This window comes from Mus pahari, chromosome X, assembly GCF_900095145.1.
Source record: "Mus pahari chromosome X, PAHARI_EIJ_v1.1, whole genome shotgun sequence".
NCBI lineage: Eukaryota > Metazoa > Chordata > Mammalia > Rodentia > Muridae > Mus > Mus pahari.
In genome coordinates, this window is record NC_034613.1 from 80,044,633 (window position 1) to 80,051,964 (window position 7,332).

The window sequence follows — 7,332 nt, forward strand, 5'->3', positions numbered from 1 at the left end:
AAAGAAATCACTAGATATGCACTCACTGATAAGCCGATATTAGCCCAGAAGCTTAGAATACGCAAGATACAATTTGCAAAAACTCATGAAACTCAAGAAGAAGGAAGACCAAAGTGTGGATACTTCGATCCTTCTTAGAATGGGGAACAAAATATCCATGGAAGGAGTTACAGAGACAAAGTTCAGAGCTGAGCCTGAAGGCATGACCATCCAGAAACTGCCCCACCTGGGGATCTATCCCATAAACAACCACCAAACCCAGACACTATTGCAGATGGCAACTAGACCTTTCTGACAGGATCCTGATAAAGCTGTCTCCTGAGATACTCTGCCAGTGCCTGGCAAACACAGAAGTGGATGCTCACAGTCATCCATTAGACGGAGCACAGGGTCCTCAATGAAGGAGCTAGAGAAAGGACCCAAGGAGCTGAAGGGGTTTTCAACCCCCTAGGAGGAACAAAATATGAACTAACCATTAACCCCATAGCTCCCTGGGACTAAACCACCAATCAAAGAAAACACACGGAGGGACTCATGGCTCTAGCTGCATATGTAGCTGAGGATGGCCCAGTTGGTCATCAATGGGAAGAGAGACCCTTGGTCCTATGAAGCTTCTATGCACCAGTATAGGGGAATGCCTGGGTCAGGAAGTCAGAGTGGGTGAGTTGGGAAGAAGGGGGAGGGGGAAGGGGATAGGGGATTTCTGGAGGGGAAACTAGGAAAGGGGATAACATTTGAAATGTAAATAAAGAAAAAATATCTAATAAATCCATGAAAAAAAGAAAAATAAAATAAGAAGAGTCAATTTCACAAAGGTTAAAAAAAGATATTAATGGTGATGAGCATGGAGACTAGTATCACTGAGGTGAAATCTTCTTGGAGGTGTTTTCTGAGAGCACAAAGAAGCTGTGTTTCAGAGATAGCCAAGGTTGTACCTTCTGCTGCAGCTGTGCTTGGTAATGTGTAAGAGTCATGCAGGTACTAGTTTTGAAGTCATGAAGGGGTCATGAAGAGCAGCAGAGGCTTGGCACTGTGAGAGACCATTCATGGAAGGTCATTGGTGAAGGTGCAGCCTCAGTTGTGGTTGATGACCCAGGACTGAAGGGGTCATGCAAAGTATTTGAGGCTTGGCACCATGAAGAGAGTCTATGAGAGGCTATTGGTGAAGCCTAGTTGCAGTGGAAGACCACAGTGTATTGAAGGTGCCAGTACCATGGGATAGTCACCAAGAACAACAGAGGCAGTGGAGTGGATCAATCTGAGCTTAGAATGCTACAGCGGGCAGAGCTGGAGAAGTGACACAAGATCTTTGGAGGATCCCAAAAGATCATGTGTGGATCCCAGACATTTAAACAAGAAGCTTTAACATTGAAGTTGACTTGGAGACACCCAAGATGTTCCAGATGCCAGAACTGCAGGATATCTGCTGAAGAAATCTGCTAACAGGGAGTGGAACCACCCAAAGAGAAAGAAGTTTGTTGCGGTCAACAAAAATGAAAAAGGAGTTGGAGATCTGTAGGCTGCTTTGACATCAAATATGGAGATGCAGAGTTTGGAGTTTATCCAGCTGGTTTCCTGTCTTGCTTTGAAGATAACAGTTAAGTGATTAGATGACTCTCAGAAGAGACCTTGAACTTTGGACTTTTAACATTGCTGAGACTACTGTAGAATATGAGGGCTTTGGAAGTTGGACTAAATGCTTTTTTTTTATTATGTCATGTTTATGTATGGCCCCCATAGACTTGTGTATTTGAAAAAGCCTATGGAGGCTAGGGAGTGAAAAGTGATGGTTTGTGTATGCTCAGCCCAGGGAGTGGCACTATTAGAAGGTGTGACCATTTTGGAGTAGGTGTGTCAATGTGGTGGTGGACTTTAAGACCCTCATCCTAGCTTCCTGGAAGTCAGTCTTCCACTATCAACCTTCAGATAAAAATGTAGAACTCTCAGCTCTATCTGTACCATACCTGCCATGTTCCCACCTTGATAATAATGGACTGAACCTCTGAACCTGTAAGCCAGCCCCAAATATATGTTTTCCTTTATAAGACTTGCCTTGGTCATGGTGTCTGTTCACAGCAGTAAAACCCTAACTAACAGACCTATGTTTCCTATGTATTTTTTAATTTGGCCTTAAATGTGTATTTCAAAAGCCTTCATAATAAAAATATATATTAATTTTTTTCTTTTTTATTAAATTTATTTATTTATTTATTATTTTCTTTTTTTACTTTTTTAATTATTTTCTTTATTTACATTACAAATGCTATCCCAAAAGTTCCTTATACCCCCCGCCCCTGCTCCCCTACCCACCCACTCCCACTACTGGCCCAGGCCTTCCCTTGTGCTGGGTCATATAAAGTTTGCAAGACCAAGGGGCCTCTCTTCCCAGTGATGGCCGATTAGGCCATCTTCTGCTACATATGCAGCTAGAGACACAAGCTCAGGGGGAACTGGTTAGTTCATATTGTTGTTCCACCTACAGGGTTGCAGACCCCTTCAGCTCCTTGGGTACTTTCTCTAGCTCCTCCATTGGGGACCCTGTGTTCCATCCAATAGCTGGCTATGAGCATCCACTTTGGTGTTTGCCAGGCACTGGCATAGCCTCACAAGAGGCTGCTATATCAGGGTCCCTTCAACAGGATCTTGCTGGCATGTGCATTCGTATCTAGGTTTGGTGGCTGATGATGGGATGGATCCCCAGATGGGGTAGTCTCTAGATAGTCCATCCTTTCATCTTAGCTCTAAATTTTGTCTCTGTACCTATATCCTTTCATGAGTATTTTGTTCCTTATTCTAAGGAGGAATGAAGTATCCACATGATGGTCATCCTTCTTGGTTTTCTTCTGTTTTGCATAATGTATCTCAGGTATTTTAAGCTTCTGGGCTAATATCCGCTTATCAGTGAGTGCATATCTAGTGACTTCTTTTGTGATTGGGTTACCTCACTAAGGATGATATCCTCCAGATACATCCATTTGCCCAAGAATTTCATAAATTCATTGTTTTTAATAGGTGAGTTGTACTCCATTGTGTAAATGTACCACATTTTCTGTATCCATTCCTCTATTGAGGGACATCTGGGTTCTTTCCAGCTTCTGGCTATTATAAGTAAGGCTGCTATGAACATAGTGGAGCATGTTTCCTTATTACCAGTTGGAAGATCTTCTGGGTATATGCCNAGAAGANGTATTNTTGGGTCCTNCGGTAGTACTATGTCCAATTTTCTGAGGAACNGCCAGACTGATTTCCAGAGTGGTTGTACAAGCTTGCAATCCCACCAGCAATGGAGGAGTGTTCCTCTTTCTCCACAACCTCGCCAGCATCTGCTGTCACCTGAATTTTTAATCTTAGCCATTCTGACTGGTGTGAGATAGAATCTCAGGGTTGTCTTGATTTGCATTTCCCTGATGACAAAAATATATATTAATTTAAAGTATATAGTTTACTCAATTTTTAGGAGCATTCCCTTCACTGTTTCAATAGGACCCAAGAAAACACAGTATAATGATAGTGATGACAACTTTAATACCAGCACTGGAAATGCAAAGGCAATCTCTGAGTTCAAGACAATCCTGGTCTACTGAGTGAGTTCCAGGACAGCCAGGGTTACATAAAGAAACCCTGTCTTGGAAAACAAACAAAAGAGCATGCAAAGCCTTTCATCCCAGCAACTGAGAAGCAGCAGGAACTGGATCTCTGTGATTTTGAGTTCCAGATCATCCAGAGCAACAAAGTGAGCCCCTGTTAGGTAGATAGATAGATAGATAGATAGATAGATAGATAGATAGATAGATACCACATAGTGTAGTTGTGACTGCCTGGACAAGACCTGGGAGAAGATTGGGCCCTTCAACATTCCATCATGTTGGGGAGGGAACTCATAAACTTAAAGTCCTTCCTGGAGAGCAATTGGTAGTTAATGGTCAGGGGAGGGTTTTCACTGATAAAACCAATGAATGGAAAGTGGCCCATGCTCAAATAAATAGCCCCTCATCATACTCCTGTAAGGAAGCTTAACTCAACTAAGTCACAAAAATAAAGGAATAAAAGTTGGAGGGGGACAAGTTTGGAAGAGGAATGTCCAATAGGAGTTGAAAAGAAAAAGGATACTGGCTGGTGAATATGATCATAGTACATCTTAAATATTATGAACTTGTCAAAATATAATTTCAAAATTCTCTCAGGTTTCATACATAGATACAGCTTAAATAGTGACACTATCACCATACGTTTTAGTATTTAAATAATATACTAGGGGCTGGAAAGATGGCTTAGCAGTTAAGGGCACTGGCTGCTCTCCCAAAGGATCCTGTTCAATTCCCAGCAACCACATGGCAGTTTACAACTGTCTGTAACTGCAACCCCAGGAGAGCCAATGCTCTCTTCTGGCCTCCTGCGCAGGCACAAATATGGTGCTCACATACACATTTAGGTGAAGGCAAACAGTCATGTACATAAAAATAAATAAAATATCAAAAGGAAAATATACAATAATCTACAATATAATTTTTCTTTGGCTTAATTTTTCTCTAATAAAAGAGTCAAAACTATGAAGGCCTGCCCTGTCTTCTCCGATTCAGGAGAAACCTACTCTAAAACATCTCCAGGCTATTTTGAGTTTATGAAAAATTAATTCCCTTTACCTTGATATACACTCTAGACAGTCATGAGATTCCCAAACTTGTTAACACTACACACAAATGCTTTCATCGTCTGATGGAGATATTTTAAAGGTTGACTTTTTCTCAAAGGGAATGAAATAAAGGCAGGATATTCTAAACTGTATCATAACTGGGCATATTTCAACATCCCTGAGACAGCCACTGGCAAAAATTTTCTAACACCCTAGTAACAAAATACAGTTGAGATCCATTGCCTCTGCCTCCCAGCATACTTCTTAACCTGAAACAGCAAATGATATAAATGCAAGATGCATGTCTGCAAGGAATATGATGCAAGAATCATATTCTACAATTCCATTATGCTATAATTAATCTTAATTACACATTCAATCCTGCCTGAATTAAAATACTCACATAGCTTGAATCCTGTGTTGCCTATAGTTCTACTGTGTTATCTTGACAAATAGAAAGTAATAAACCTTCTAAAGCAATACAGTGTTTTGGAGAGATCAACCGTGGTCATCCCAGGGTATTCTTTTACTGAGGACTAGGAGACAGCATTTTATGTCCCTGTTTCCCAGTTCCAGCCTCGGAGGCAGTCAGCGCAAGGGAAAGGAAGGGCTGCTTACTTATCCAGTCACCTGACAGAAGGGGCGGTGCCCGCCCTTCGTCATGTGTTTGTGTTTCTCTTTAGTGTTCTGAAACCTGACTAGGGACTTGGCATTTGCCTCCTTTTCCATGTCTCATTGTGAGAATTTCCTGGGTTCTCTTTCAATCTTCCCCCTCTTGCTTTCACAGGCACTTATTAACCTTCTTGGAGCTTCTCCAGACACACCCAGTAACTCCTACAGAGCAGAGGATCTTCTTAGAAGGCGGAAAGCCTCACCCACGGCAGCCCCTTTATTGTGGTACAATATAGACACAGCCGGTATTATCTGTGAGGCCAATATCATGAGATCATTTTCCACTTGCACCTACTGAACTATAGTGCAAATGGGGATTTTTTTTTCCTCCCTTGGCTTTTTCCAGAGTTTCTCTGTGTAACAGCCCTGACTGTTCTGGAACTTGTTCTGTAGACCCAGCCTGGAACTCACAGAGATCCGCCTGTCTCTGCCTCCCAAGTGGGATTAAATGTGTTGGCCAACATCGCCCAGCACAAATAGAAATTTTTAAATATCTTTGGAGCTTAGAATTCCAAAATCGAATCCCATATTGCTTAGGGCAAAGAAATGTCTGGAACTATCAGAAAACCTTGTTCTTGAGAAAACATAAGACCTCTCTAATGGCTTGTGGACTTTGGCTGGACACATTTTGGCCCAGAAAAGGACAAGTTTTGCTTTTGGGGGGAACAGAACAACAACAAAATACTTCATTAAAAACACCACCTACTGAGGAGTCTAGCAAAAGTGCTGTGTTCTTTTATACTGAGCAAAGGAACCAAAGTAAAAGCAAAAAATGACGAATGCTTTCCTGTACTGGGAGGAAGAGAATGGCTAGACAGCTGCAGTAGGAAAGACGATGAAATAGTGGGATAGCTAAACTCCAGGAGACTCCTTATGAAAGCTTTAAGCATCCTACAAAACTCAGGGGCATATCTGTATCCTTTCTAGAGGTTATAGTGGCCCAGGGATTCTTATGACCTCAGAAAAAGGTATGAACTTAGCCTCTTCTTGATTTTCCTGCACTTACCAGAAAAACCTTTGAAGTGTAAAGCCTCCCAGGCAGTGACAGCAGGCCTTTGATCACAGCACTCAGGGGGCTCAGGGGGCTAGAGGCAGCTGGGTCTGTGAGTTCAAGGCCAGCCCGGTCTACATAGCTAGTTCCAGGACAGCCAAGGTTACACAAATCCTGTCTTGAAAAACCAAAACTAAAATGAGAGAGAGATACCATATAGAGATTTTGGCCTTCTCCTTCTCAGTGTGGTGCAGATCATTTTCCCCTAAGAGATATTAGAAAGGAACCTGTATATAACCTTCCTGTCACCTAATTTATAAATAAGCAAAGGAACTCCTGTGGCATTATTAATGTACCACTTCATCTCTCCCTTTTTCTTTCTCTTTTTCCTTTTTTTTTATACAGGGTTTCTCCACATAGTTGTGGCTGTTCTGGAACTCAGTGTATATACCTGGCTGGACTTGAATTCACAGAGATCTGCCTACATCTGCCTTGAGTGCTGAGAGTACGGACTTAATGTACCTCCTCTTATCTGAGTCCTAGTTACATCAGAGTAGTGGGCTTGTAAAAATTTAATAAGCTGTACATTTACATAATGCATACTTTTCTGTCTTTATGTAACACTTAACATTTTTAGATTTATTTTATTTTATGTGTATTAATGCTTTATGTTTTGCCTACTTGTATGTATGTGTATAATGTGCATGTCTGGTACCCTCGGAGGTCACGTGAGATGTCATATTCCCTGAAACTGAAGTTACAGATAGTTGTAAGCTACCATGTGGGTGCTAGGAATTAAACCTGGGTCCACATATCATAGTAGTAAGGGCTCTTAATCACTGAGCAATCTCTCCAACCCCAAGTATATTACACTTTAATTAAAGGTTGCTTTTGTGGCTGGTGTGATGGTTAAGTATGTAAGAGCATTTGCCACCAAGCCAGGGACCTAGATTGAGGAAGGACAGAACTGATTCCTGAAAGTTGTCCTCTGAACTCCACACATGGGCCATGGCACACATCCAGGGGTAGGAGGTAA